We start from the raw sequence: 14722 nt of genomic DNA, 5'->3' as shown, positions 1-14722 counted from the left end.
GCTGTCAGCAATCAAGAAAATATTAGGTGGTATATAAGTGTGCTAAATAAAGAAAGGTCTCTAATACCAGTTTCCCCCATGACACCAAACTGCCATAGCCCCAGTAAAATCCATCACGGAACACAGACAATAGTTCAAAGCATGAAACCTCAAGACGCCTCCTCATGGATGAACATGGGGTAAGTGTGGGTACTGGGTCTGGATACCCAGGGCAAGGAAAAGACCAGGGGGTGAGCGTGCACAGTAGTCTTGCTATTTGGTGCTTAAAACAAGGCATCCAAAATGTGAAAACACGTTAGAATGATACAGACAGTGGAACTGGAAGCACTTATCTGCCATTACAGTAAAGTAAAAGAACTAGTTATGCCTGTTAAAAGCAAATATTGGCAGATGTATGCTATTTACAAATGACACACCTAAACATATGGAACAGATACAAAGGTCAAAATAAAAGGGTGGTAATAAAATGGCAGAAAATTACTAACCTACAGATCTACTTTTGGTGGTGCTAAGACAAAGTGATGATTTTCATAGCTGAATAGTAGTAGAATTTCAAGTCACTAACCATGGAATAAAACTTTGAAAATATGTGAAGGGAAAATAAACACAGTAGTATTGAGAAATGTGCCATCTTAATGGGAGGTTCGGGGAAAAAAAATGATTGAGTAAGTCACTTAGTTAGGGTTTGCATTGCTGTGATGAAACACCCCAAAAATTTGGGGAAACGAGAACTCATTTGGCTTACACTTCCACATTGTAGTCCATTACTGAAGGAAACTAGGACAGCAACCAAACAGAGTAGAACCTAGAGTCAGGAGCTGAGGCAGACACCGTGGAGGGGTGCTGCTTCCAAACTTGCCTCCCTTGGCTTGCTCAGCCTGCTTTCTTATAGAACCCAGGACCATCAGCCCAGGGATGGAACCACTCAGAATGGGCTGGGCCCTCCCCCACCAATGCCTTACAGCCAGATCTTCTCAACTGCGGTTTCCCCTTTCAGATAACTCTAGTGTGTGTGTCAAGTTGACATAACACTAGCTGGCACAGTAAATGGAGACCTGATGGCAAAAACAGTAAATTTAACTTCATGAGATTTAAATCATCTGACAGGTATAATATATGCACATTTCTTCAGTAAATATGAATCATTTAGAAAAGTAATAATGTGGCCACCAAGAAAATTCTAAAAATATTAGTATAAACATATTCTGTTGACTATGATCTTTGTTTACAGTGTAAACTAGGAGAAATTTGACCAAGAAACATAAGTAAAAGTTCTCACATATTTGAAACTTTAAGAAAAATTACATTGCTCAGTAAGCCATGAGTTAAAGAGGCAATCACATTGAATCTGAAAATATCTGGAACCAAGATGGTGGCAAGATGTGTTACTTGGAAGGCTGCAGAGTAGTGTATTAAGAGCCCAAGGCTAGCAGGACTACAGAGTAAGATCCCATCTCAAAAAGAGCTTAAATTATTCAAGAATTAAATTCATATACGTCTGTACATTAAGATCAGCCTACACTGACAGATCCTAATGTAGTCACACTCGTTTCCTCTCTTCATATCTTATACAAGCATTTGCCACAGTCAATACTTAACTCTCTTACGTAGTATCATTACACAGAGTAGATTAAAATAGTACTGCTAACGAATTTTTATGCTTTATTCAGAATACCTTACATTTTACTCTAATGTTTCTTTTCTGTTGCAGGATCCAATCTAGCACATTTTATTAGCATCATGTATTTCTGAGAGTTTCTCAGACTTCCTTCAGTCATATGAAATTGATAATATTGTTTGGGTTGATTTAACCATTCAGCTGGGATAGCATGGGTCAACGTCTTGCCCTCAGTTGAAGGTATCTGTCCCCCTCAGTTTTTTCATGGTGTACTCTGTCAAGGGAAGTCACTAGGTATAACTCACATTTGTAAAGGTGCAAATTATAATGCTGTGTTTTCACACTTGGAAGGAAACCACAGTCTTAAATACTTTTATTAGAGAAGCTCCCCTCAAAGTTAATAGGTCAAGTAGCTATTAAACGTTAAATATGGTTGGTGAGGCGACTCAGTGACTAAAAGCTTCTGCCACAAAGCCTGATGAGCCGAGTTCCAGCTGCAGAACCCACATCGTGGAAGGAAAGAACAACTCCTAGGGGCTTAGTGGTTAAGAGCACTGACTGCTCTTCCAGAGGTCCTGAGTTCAAATCCCAGCAACCACATGGTGGCTCACAACTATGCTACTCTGTGATGAGGATGGCACTTGGCCTCAGTAGTCTTCACTCCCCAAAACCACAAGTCCAATCTACTCAAGGGAAACTATCAGGCAAATTTTAATAATGGGGCATACTAAAAGCACGTAGCTAGTAGTCTTCAAGGTCCAGAGAGAAAACAGTGTCAGTGTTTTAAGAGACAATTGGACATAGGGAGTGTTCCAAACAAGTGTTAGGGAACCTCAGTGGCACAGTTAGGTAATGGAATTAGTCAGTCAAAAGTGGCTGCCATTGTTAGGATGCAGATGGTCCAGTGGATAAGTTGGTGAGAGCAATCATCCCTTGGTGTCCGTGGGTGACAGTCTGAAAGAGCCCTGTGGACACTAGCATCCATGGCTGTTCTCATCACTCTACAGAATGACAGTGTTTGCAAACACCCTGTGCTCAGTCTTCCCCAAGGCTTTAAGTCATCTCAACTTTAATAGCTAATATGATGTAAGTGTTATAATTAGTGTTTGTCCCATATGGCAAGGGAAATGGATGAACGCGTTCAGTATAGATGTGAGTTTTTTTTTTTTTTTAAAAGCCCAGGAGCAAGCCAGAGACAACCACCTTTTTGGCTGCCTCGTGTTCTGCAAGGGGAGCAAGCCTGGGAAGCCCCCTGGCTGGTGCCACACGGCATAGCACTTCTGAGACCGTTCCTGAGATAGTTCCGGACACTTAGAGGCCCCAACTACCACTAAGATGAGCAAGCCAGGGGAGGACAGATGGAAGAAAAAGAGAGGCAGGAGGATGTGTGCACAATAAAGAGAGGCAGAGCTGGAGGCTTGAGGGTCGTGAGGAACAGCCCGATGTGAGTAGCCAGTGATGCCACCTAAGGCCCTGGTGAGGTTCTGGTCCATCCTGCCACAAGGGCCATTCTCATGGCCCTGCAGAAGTTGGTGTCTGTTACCTAATCTAGTGTTGCCCGAGGCCATGATGGCACAGCTGGCTCCACCCCTCTCCTGGACACTGTGGGAGAGCTAACCCCAAAGGCCTGAGAGTAGGAGAGCTGTCCTTGCTCTTTGCCAGCTGCAATGCTCAGGAAATTGAGCCCCATACCTTGCCCAGGAAGCACAGCCGAGCTGACCCTGGTTGTAGGAATTGCAGGTGAGCAGGCCCCCAGGGTATGAACATAAGGGAGCAGATCCCACCAGTCATGTGCCATGAGGGAGCATGAGCAAGGGAGAGATGGCTTCCTACCCCCTCACCTCTCCCTTCCTGCAGCAAGGCAGGAGAACTGGCCCCAGGGTCATGAGAGCTGGCTCTGCCCCTCACCAGTTGCTGCACTCAGGAGAGTTGTCCCGGCCCCCCAACTGGGCAGCACAGTGGAGCTGACCCTGGTGACAGGAGCATAGGTGGACAGGCCCAGAGGGCATAAGCATGGGAGAGCTGGCCATCTAACTTGTCTGCCATGTGGTGGCATGGACACCTCTTCCACTTTGCTCCTCACTGTCTGCGGTAAGCAGGAGAGCTGGTCCTGGGGTCATGAGAGCTGGATGACAGGCCGTGTACCTCCCCTGGGCAGCATAGTAGAACTGACCCTGGTTAGAGGGGACCAGGTGAGCCAGCCCTTGAGCTGCGAGAGTAGGAGAACTGGCTTTGCCCCTTACTGGCTAAGACATTGGATGAGCCAGCTAGGGCCCTGCTGGAGAGCTCACCCTGGTGGTGTGGGTGTGGGAGAACTGTCAGGATGACTGGCTCAGCTGCTGGAGCATGTGAAGGGGCTCGTTGTACAGATAGACAGTTACAGGAGCTCCATGACAGGAGGCAGCAACAGGATATCTGAGAGGAGTCCTAGTGAGGATCCAGTGTTGATAGTGTGGCAGCAGCCAGAGGCCTTATCACACCCAGGGCTCATCACGATGGGCATTTAAAGCAAAGAAATGTGGACAAAAGGGTGTACTGCTGGACACACCATAGCTTCCACAACAAGATTTTTTTCCTTTTATGGGAGAGGTTGCAAGGGCAGAAGACAGGCACAAAGGGAGGGGAGGGATGCTATAATGTAAACTCCGTAAGAAACAGTGCTGGCCCAGTCCCTACAGAAATGCATCTGAGCTTACTTAATGAAGCAGCCGGGGGCAGTCCATTTTCAACGTATCAGATCTAAGGTGGTGGACGTGTGGTCACCAAGAATAATTTAAACTATTTAAAACCTTTAGTGTGTATCAGGAAGTCGTAAGAATTACCTCTTCTCCTTTCTCAGCCCCAAGGCTTCCCATGCTCAGTCCCAGGGTAGGCTTCCTTCTTACCAAGCAGCCTCTCGCAGCCTACATCCAGCCCGTCCTCCTCTACTGCTTTCAAGGGTTTTCTAAGTACATCCTTTTTAGCTGCCCCTGTTGTGCAATCTTCTCATATCTTAAAATTTGGACCATCGGAGGTCATTGACATAAATCCAAACTTGGGCTCCAAACTGAATTAAAGACTGCTTCTTTTCCAAGCCAAATACGAGTGAGCACGGTCCAGGAAATCAGGTATGAGGTGCTCTGTGCTCTGTGAATTTCTAGAGTCCAAGGACAAAAGATTGTCAGAAATCGAGACAATTGCCAAAACAGCAGTGAGGGCATCAGATAGGCAGGATACAACAAACTGTGGTGGGGTGGCCGGAGCGTGGTTTCTCTGCTGAGAGTCTCAGATGTTATCTGATGACATTAGGTTTTCATTTGATGGAAGCTAGTGGTCTGCTTAGTTAAAACACATCAAGACTTTTACCTGATAGTCAAGGGGAAGCTGTTGCAAATGTGTGGCTAGCAAAGAGACCAGATACTCTGTGGGTTGGAGTGCTGCCCACAAGTTGTCCTCTGACCTACGTGCATGCACACACAAGTAATAAATATGTAAAAATAATAGAACAAAAGGTAAAAGACGGTCTAGATGGGCTGCTTGGTTTTTTGTTTGTTTTTTGTTTGTTTGTTTTTTGTTTTTTTGTCATCTTAACACAAATTCAAGTCACTTCAATAAGAAAACGTCTCCAACACCTTGGCCTCAAGACAGGTCTATGGGGCATTTTCTGGATTAATGACTAATATTATGAGGACACAGCCCACTGTGGGTGGTGCCATCCCTAGGCAGGTGGTCCTGAGTTTCATAAGGAAGCAGGCCAAGCAAGCCATGAGGAGCAATTCAAGTAAGCAGTGCTTCTCCATGCCCTCTGCCTTCAGTTCCTGCCTCCAGTTTCCCACTCTGCTTGAATCTTTGCCTTGCCTTCTCTCAATGGCAAACTGTACAGTGGATGCAAAATGTCAGATAACTTCCTTTCCACGTTGCTTTTAGTGTTCATCAAAGCAGTGCAAAGCTGGGTTTGTCACCAGATAATTTCAACTCTTGATCTTTCTGCAACATCTTCGACACAGGTGCTGGTCTTCCAGGGAGCATCTGTTTACCAGGCCAACTTCCAAAACAAACTTACTAACCATCTAGCAGGTTTAGAGCTAAGGTTTGGTTTTGCTCATGCTATCAAATCCAATGCGAACAGAGGTTCATCTCGGCTCCATATACTTGCTAGACAAGCCATCCACCCTGATGTCAGGACTCACTCATTCCTAACCCACTGTCACCGCTGTGAAGTTGACGAATGCTTAGTCTAGGTCCCAGTAGACAGAAAGAGGCAGTGTCAACGATGTGGTCCAAATTCTCTCTCATAGATGGCAATCATTTAATTTGTAAGAACATAGCCAACATGGCTATATTTAAAACCTGGTGGGGTCTGAGTGTAGAGGCCTTGTCTTTATCCAGGAAAAGGGATGAAAATATGTAGCTCTGCTGGGTCCCAAGAACTTTTCCTGTACTAGTCACCGTCGAGACACAGCTTCAATTCGAGTAAAAGGGTTCATGTTTGGGACGTCTCTAGTGTGGCTGTGAACAGGCCAGTGTTACCTATGCTTCTCCAGCTGTGTGCGGATAATTTTTATGTCTGCATATCTGCTCAATTCAATTCACTCTCCCTAGTCACCTGCTGCATTCTGGGCACAAAGCTAAGCACTAGTTCTTCAGTTTGTTTCTTCAGCAGACACAAATACTTCTAGGTAAAGGAAGTTCACGGGTGCTTACCCAGGTGTGCACACGTCTGTGTACGTGCATGTAAAGGCCTAAAAACAACCTCAGGTGTCATCCTTCTGGAGTCTTGACTTTTGAAACAGTTCCTAACTAGTCAGAAGCTTACCAGGCAGTCTTGTCTGGCCCCAGGGATCTGCTTGTCTCTGGCCCCACCGCCAACACTAGGTGTGCAAGCACACACTTCTATACCTGGTCCTTTAACCTGGGCTCTGGGGATTTAACTCAGGTCCCAGTGCCTGTGCTGTAAGCAGTTTATTGATTGAACCATCTATCTAGCCCTTAATCAGAGTTCTTGGGAGGAAGGAAAGTACACTTGATTTAAAGAACACATTTTCTCCTCAACATATGCTCCTGTTTACATTTTCTATTAACAATTAAAGTTAGCTCTTTCTTTTTCCTGCTTATAAATCTTTTGTTTTCTCCAAAGCCTCCCTTAAATTATGTGGTTGCAGGGACAGCCACCGTTCATCGTATGAGGTCATCGCTTTTGCTGTGGGATTTCTCCACTGAGATTTGGCACAGTTGGTCTGGGACAAGGCTTGCATTCTTTCCTGGGGCAGAGCTTTGAGGATGTGTGCTGTTAGGAGTGAGCAGTATGTCTCCTGTCATGTGGTCAAGCCTACTTCCAGCTGCTGGACACAGAGAAACAGAAATAGGAGGTAGTGACTCCCAGGAAGATTATGAGTCTTTAAGTCTTATCTTTCCCAGTTTAGAGATAGGAATGAACACGACCTTATCTTCATTTAAACTCTACGAACTGGCTCTCTACATTTCTAACTGAGAGTCTCAAATGATTCAGGAACAGACATCATGCTTTTAAGGAAGAATTTGTTTAGGAGTGTAATTGTTTCTGGCTCTTGAATTAAAGGAAAATGAAACAGAGTGCTGTTTCAAATGGAAAGGACTGTGAATAGTTTAAACCATGCTACCCAGGCTGAATGCATAGCAACAGGTCTGAAAATCTTCCCTAAATCTGAAAACTCAACTTGAGCTATTCAAGAGGCAGAGAAATGGAAATTAGTCACTAGGATTTTAAAAGTAGGGTTTAATTTTACTCAAAGTGTGGAGGCCTGCTATTCTTGCCTTGGTACTGGATTCTATTTTTATAGTGTCAAAACATGATTCAGTCCCACACACTGGTCTTCTAAAATGTTACTATTATGTAGACGGCTGGGGCAAACAGATGTAAGAAGATTTCAATTCGCAGTTCCTCAGCTGGACCATCCATGTGTTAAATTTAATAAAAAAAACTGGAGCTCAATTTTGAGGTATTTATATACATATGTGTTTATTTAATTTTCTTACAGGTATGTGCTGTTATATGTTGACTGTATCCACTCCACCCCATTCCCCCTCCTTCACCTACCTCTCTCCTCCCACCTCCCATTAGTTCCACTTTCTCCTTGACACTTCAACTTTTACTTGCTTTTTTTCCTCCATCTTTATTAACTTGAGTATTTCTTCTTTACATTTCAATTGTTATTCCTTTTCCCGGTTTCCGGGCCAGCATCCCTCTAACCCTTCCACCTCCCCTTCTGTATGGGTGTTCCCCTCCCCACCCTCCCCCCATTGCCGCCCTCCCCCCAACAGTCTAGTTCACTGGGGGTTCAGTCTTGGCAGGACCAAGGGCTTCCCCTTCCACTGGTGCTCTTACTAGGATATTCATTGCTACCTATGAGGTCAGAGTCCAGGGTCAGTCCATGTATAGTCTTTGGGTAGTGACTTAGTCCCTGGAAGCTCTGGTTGTTTGGCATTGTTGTTCATATGGGGTCGTGAGCCCCTTTAGCTCTTCCAGTCCTTTCTCTGATTCCTTCAACGGGGGTCCCGTTCTCAGTTCAGTGGTTTGCTGCTGGCATTCGCCTATGTACTTGCTGTATTCTGGCTGTGTCTCTCAGGAGCGATCTACATCCGGCTCCTGTCGGTCTGCACTTCTTTGCTTCATCCATCTTATCTAGTTTGGTGTCTGTATATGTATGGGCCACATGTGGAGCAGCTGAGCCACTTCTCTTATCCTATCACTTTAGCCAAGACTTCTTGTATTGTAGGAATAAGAGTAGGATAAGAGGTGTACACCCTTGTTTTTGATTGTGGTGGAAATGCTTAGCATTTCTCCTGTTTATTATAAAGTTGATATACGTTATTTTATAAAGGGTTTATTAACTTAAATGTCCCCCTCTGTGTATTTGTGTGTGTGTGTGTGTGTGTGTGTGTGTGTGATGTAGAAGCATGTGCCTGTGTGTTCATGTGTGGAGTCCAGAAGAGGGTATCAGATGCCTTTCTATATCACTCTCTGCCTTATTTTCTACAGAAAATATCTCTCACTAAAACTGGGGTTTACCACTTTTCCCTCAGAGCTAGAGACCAGCAAGCCCCAGTGATCCACTGTCCCTTGCTTTTCCGATGCTGTGGTCACAGGTACACTTACAGTCAGAGCTGACTGTCTACAATGCTGCTAGGACTCGTCAAGCATTCTTACCCACCAAGTCATCTTCCCAGCTTTAAATATGTTTTTTTTCCAGATTTCTCTTTTTAAAAGGAGAGAACAAATACATGCCATCACCAACTACCACAATTTATGCAGACAAGTTTCCTACTTTGGGGAAACGCAGAGGTCAGAATATCTGGTGTGCAATAGGTAAGACTTGCTCTAGGAAAAAACACCTCATGATCACGGTGTCTTCCCCACTAGGTTAGTATTTCTTTTCCAGTTTTCTTCTAAGATTTCATATGATGTTAGATTCTGTCAAAATCATTTTCTGCATCTATTGAGGTGATTGTATGATTTCTCTGGGATATGTGTTTTAGAGATGACTATTGGAAAGATACATATCAGATTCTGAAGTGAAGTGGCTACTGTTGTGGCTCTTAAAAAAGAAAAAGTAATTTGTTTATTTTTCATCTGTTCTCACCTTCTTTGTTCACATCCAAATTTATACATTTTCCTTGGCTATCAGTTGTAGAATGTTCAACGATTGTAAAAGCACCTTTCAATGTTTCATGTCTCAAATATTTTCACTTCTTCCCTTGAACACTGACTTCTGAAATATAGCTTGACTATGTTCTGCTATACCGAATGTATTATAGTGTGTGTGTGTGTGTATATGCATGTGTGTTTGTGTTTGTGTGTGTGTTTGTGTGTGTGAGTGGGTATGTGCATGTGTGTTTGTGTGTGTGAATGTGTGTTTGTGTGTGTGTGTTTGTGTGTGTGCATGTGTGTGTGTGTGTGCATGTGTGTGTCCATATGTGTGCGTGTGTTTGCTAACATCTATTTATTTTGACTGCTATTATTCTGGATCTGTATGGATTGGTAAAACAATTTCTTCCCTTATAAAACTCTGGTTAAAAAAAAAGTTCAGACAAAATATTCCTCATTCCTTTTCCATACCATGTTTTATGTAGTATTGAATGAACATGGAGCAAAGCCCTTTGTTACTGACAGACTGAAAGCACAGGGAGAAGTGGAGAAATCACACTGGACTCATTCTTGGCTTAAAGTACTCCAAGGACCAGATCCATTAATGTGACATTGCTACCTCAAAGTGTTTTAATTTGCATTTCCATGATGATTATGGATGTTGAATAGTTACTGGCCATTTGCGTTCCTTCTTTAGAAACCATTCTGTTCCTTGGCCTATTTAGTAACTGGCAGTTTTATATCCTTGGTATTTGATTTCTGCATGGTTCTTTTCCTTTTTTTGCAAATACTGCATATTAGCCCCTAGTCTGACATAGAACGGTAAAGATGGTCTCCCACTGTGTAGGCTGTCTGTGTGCTCTGCTGATGGTCGTCTTTGCTGTCCAGATAACAGTGGTTTTATGCAGTCCATCTATTGATACACAGAAAACAGTTCCTGTGTTATGTAGTACCCGGAGACAGTTTTCCTCTATCAATGTCTCTGAGGGAGCTCCCTCTGCTCTCATTGAAAGTGTAAATGTCCCAGGCTTTAAATTAAGATCTTTGATCTGGTTGAGTTATTTTTGTACAAGGTAAAAGATATGAGTCTAATTGTTGCAGTAACCTCAAATAAGCCGTGCAAAGAAAACACAACTCGGTTAATATGAATACAAGCTCCCGCCTGGATCGGGCAGATCTACCACTGCACTACTCTACTCCCCAGCTGGGAGCTCCCTTATAACTTGCTGTTTCTCCACGCCACGTGCTTCAGCTCCATCTTCCTTCCTCCTCTCTCAACTTCCCTTCTCTCCCCCTCTTCTGCCCCCCCTTCCCTTCCTCTGCCCAATCACCGGTTCTCACATTTATTTTACAAATTAAAATGCAGAGAAGGTTCTGATGAAGTCACTTGAGTCCAAAGTATAAGACTAGGCAGCCATCCTTGGGGCAGTGGAATTAGCACCAAAATACAGACAACTCCAGGGCAAGCCACAACATCTAATACCATTTTTTTTTAATTGGTGGAGACCCAGCTTTGTCAGAATCATTTGTTGAATAGGCTAGCTTTTCCCTCCTTCGTTAGTCAAATATTAGGAGGCCATGATTCTGTCCATTGGTTTCCAGATCCTCTGTTTTGTTCTGCTGGTTGACCTGAGCATGTCAATGTTAGTACCAGGCAGCCTTTATCACCATATCTCTGCTATATCATTTAAGGTCAGGTATTAACACAACCACCTGCGTCTTTGGAACTTGGTCATCTGTCATGTTTCCATATGAATGCTTGGATTGTTTTCCCTAGATCTGTAAGATACAACATTGGAATTCTGACAAGGATTGCATTAAAATGTAGCTTAATGTTGCTAGTACAGATTTTCACAATATTAATTCTGCCAATTAAGGGGCACGGAAGGTCTTTTTGTCCTTGAACAACCTCTTTAATTGCCCCCTTTTCAAGATCTTGACGTTTTTGGAGGTATTTTAAATCTGAATAAGGTATTTTTCAGATTTCTTTATCTGAAAGTACACTGTTGGTAGATATAAAGGCTATAATCCTTTAAGTTTTATTTGTGTGCGTGAAGATAGTGTCAGAATCTCTGGGGCTGGAGTTATAGGCAGTTGTGAGCTGCCTGCATGGGTGCTGGAAAGAAAACTGCAGTCTAGACATGGAATGTTCTTAACCCCCAAGCTATTACCCAGGTCTTATTCTGAAGTTAATTTTTGAATATAACAACTTTATTAAGTTTTCTGATAGACACTTTAGAGTGTGTTGAGTAATGAATCATATATTCAAAAGGATTAGTTTGACTTGTTTCATTGCTATATTCATCCCTTTTATGTTTTTCTGTTGTTTAAATGCTCAGAGACTTCAAGCACTATATTGAATAAAAGAAGTGGGAGTGGCTATTCTTGTCTCATTCATGACTTGGGAGAATAAAATGCTCTTAGTTTGCCTCCACTTACTGTCATGGTATACAGCTTTTGTCATTTTGAAGCATGCTCCATCTATTCATAAGATCTCCTGGACGTTTATCATACAGGCATGCTACCTTTTGTCAAATACCATTTCAGTACCACTTGAGATCATTGTGTGTTTCTGCCATTATGTTTGTTTATGTGGTGCATTTGCTGTTTTACGTCTGCTGAACCAACTTTGTCTCTCTTGCAAGAAATGTACTTGGTCATAATATATAATCTTCTTATTGCATTCCTGACCTGGATTTGCAGGTATTGTTATTGATAACTTTTATATTTATGTTAATTAAAGAAATTGGTTGTAGTTTTTATTCTGCTGTCACTGTTTTAGCTTTACCTAGCCATGGCTACCAGAATAGTAGTGCCTTTGAAGACCGAGTTTTATGATCTTGTTTTACATTTTGTGGAAATAGTTAAAAAAGAATTAGAATAAGAACTTCCCTTAAAATGAGTTCATCCAGTCCTTGACTTTTCTTTGAGAGGAAATTTGATTGAAGCTTCAATCCTATTGCTTTTAATGGGCCTGTTAAAGTTATTTTTAACATCCAGATTTGATTTTGCTAAGTAACATATATTTTGAAATCTATCAGTATCATTTAGGTTTTCCTGCATTGTGTGTGTGTGTGTGTGTGTGTGTGTGTGTCTGTGTGTAAGTTTCCAAAGTAGTCTTTAATGGCATTCTGTGTATCATTGTATTTATAAAAAGGACATAAGGGCAAAATGGTCCTGACATAATAATAGTGAAGGGTTTCTGTATCCCATTCTCATCATTAGATATGCATTTCAAAGTAAAGGGAACAAGAAACGTAAGAACTAGAATACACTATGGATTAGTGGACTTAACAGATATGGACTTCACGGAATATTTTGCCCTCCAAATAGGGAGCATACATTTTCTCCCAGTGGCACATGGAACCTTCTTCAAAACTGATCACAGCACAGAACACAAATCAAGTTGTCAACAAATACCCAATACTGAATTAATCGCTTGTGTCCTATCTGATCACAATGGAATAAAAGTAGATATCAACAAGAGAGGCTAAGGAAACTCTGAGCATAACTGGAGATGAATTAGTTCACTTTTGAATGGACAATCTAAGAAACCAGAGAGAAATTTTAAAAATTCCTAGAGAAAAATGAGAATGAGAACCTGACCTAGCAGCACCTTTGGGACCCAGCCAGGGTAGTACTAAAGGAAAGATTATAGCATTACCACTTCTCAATTAAAAAAGATTGGAGAGATATAAAATAAACAATCTCATAAAGGCACACATCCAGATTCTCCTTAAAAAAGGAAGCAGCCATTTCCAAACCCAGTAAGAACAAAAACTAGCAAAGAAATTAATAAGAGGCTAAGAAACAATACACAAAATCAACTAAACAGAGTTATAAAATTACAAACCTTCAGCCAAGCTTACAAAAAGAAAGAGGGAGAAGTTAGAAATAAGTAAAATTAGCAAGTAAAAGGGTTTCTGTACACAAGACAGACTCTTGTCATTCTTCTAATAAGAATGAGCAGCTGACTTTTAGAAACTTTCAGACAATCTTGGTGTAAAAACTTCAACCATATTTAACCTTATCCTGAATGTATTGTTAAGTTTGAATGATAGACACAATATTGAGTTTAATACCAATGATATCATTTATAAGGTTGATTAGGAGAATCTCAAAATTATATTTTAAGAATTTAATTTCATTAGTGTGGTGGTTTGAATAAGAATTACCTCTCTGAGCTCATATGTTTGAATACTTGGTCTGTAGTTTGTGGATCTATTTGGGAAGGATTAGGAGGTGTGGCCTAGTTGGAGGGGGTGTGTCACCTAGGGGTGGGCTTTGAGGTTTCAGAACCCTCCAACATTAGAGATGTCTACCCCCTGCACACCTAACATTTATGATCACAATGTATGGACTTAGCTACTGTTTAGAATCAAGCCTGCATACCTGCTGCTATGATCCCCACCATGATGGTCTCTCTAAAGACATGAGCCACAAGCTAAATGCTTTCTTTTATAAGTTTTTTTGGTCATGGTATTTTTTTTCATTGTAATAGAAAGGTAAATAAGACACTTAGCATGAGTTATAATAAAAGGTAGGTGCCATGATGCACATCTGTAATCAAATAGGCTGAAGCTGGAAAATTCTTAAGAGTTCAAGGCCATCTTGAACTCAGAGCAAATCAGAAACAACCCTGGACACCCTTCCAAATCTTCATCTCAAAAACAAATAAAACACATACACACAGCAAAAACAAACTCTCCAAGTAAAAAACCAAACAACATCATTCTTACTAGATTTTCAAAGACCACTCTAAAACACTCAGGTGAAAGTGGGGGTTCAAATCCACGTCTGGCTCCGTTACAGTTCTTAAAAGCTCGTGTGGCTTTTGGGACTTTGAGAGGGCTTTCCTGGCTCCTGGTGACCTTAACTTGGAGTACTAAAGGTCTGAACAAGTAAATTACCCAAGCCAATGGCATCTGAGTTCTTTGTATCACCCCCAAGAATAGTAGTAGGATTTGAACCAGGAAGAGCAGATATGAAAATTTGATTATTAAGGAAAAGAAAGAACGTCCAAGTGTGAGAGGGGCTCCAAGGGATGAATACTACCAGATTGTTCAGCCTGATTGGATCTTGTGGAACTCATGGTGGGAATTAGATAGATACTAAAGTACTTTTGATTGAAATTGGTCATCTTTTAGTATTTTTGTGCCTGAGACAGTAAGAAGTCACACTTGCAAACTTCCTCAGCCCAACCAGGTAGTTACTTCTCTACTCTCAAGAGGGACTCATACGTGCAGTGACTAGCTCACATCCACTGTGGATTCCTCCTGTACTGCTTAAGTGAAGATCGCTTCTGCCTTGCAAATGCTTCATGGGGAATACTCACACCAGTTCAGAAGCCACTTTCTATCTCAGTAACTAGGTGACTTCTGAGAGCACAATTGACCCCACTAAAGTTAAGGGTCATCTGCAAGTAATGAACATTCCTGAAGTTATGTGCTTGTACACATAAACCCTCTAGGTATCCTGCTGACCAGCCACTTCTTAGAGAC

The 14722-nt window shown here is 42.0% G+C and overlaps 1 non-coding gene across 1 annotated transcript; it reads right to left on the bottom strand.

Moving 5' to 3' along the window:
- Positions 1 to 8840: 8840 nt before the first annotated feature.
- Positions 8841 to 9004, bottom strand: LOC116890531. The gene has a single exon (XR_004386712.1). It is a non-coding gene; the product is annotated as a U1 spliceosomal RNA (small nuclear RNA).
- Positions 9005 to 14722: the final 5718 nt, after the last annotated feature.

The sequence above is a fragment of the Rattus rattus genome, chromosome 1 (genome assembly GCF_011064425.1).
Source record: "Rattus rattus isolate New Zealand chromosome 1, Rrattus_CSIRO_v1, whole genome shotgun sequence".
Taxonomy (NCBI): Eukaryota; Metazoa; Chordata; class Mammalia; order Rodentia; family Muridae; genus Rattus; species Rattus rattus.
This window is presented reverse-complemented; position numbering and strand designations above follow the sequence as displayed.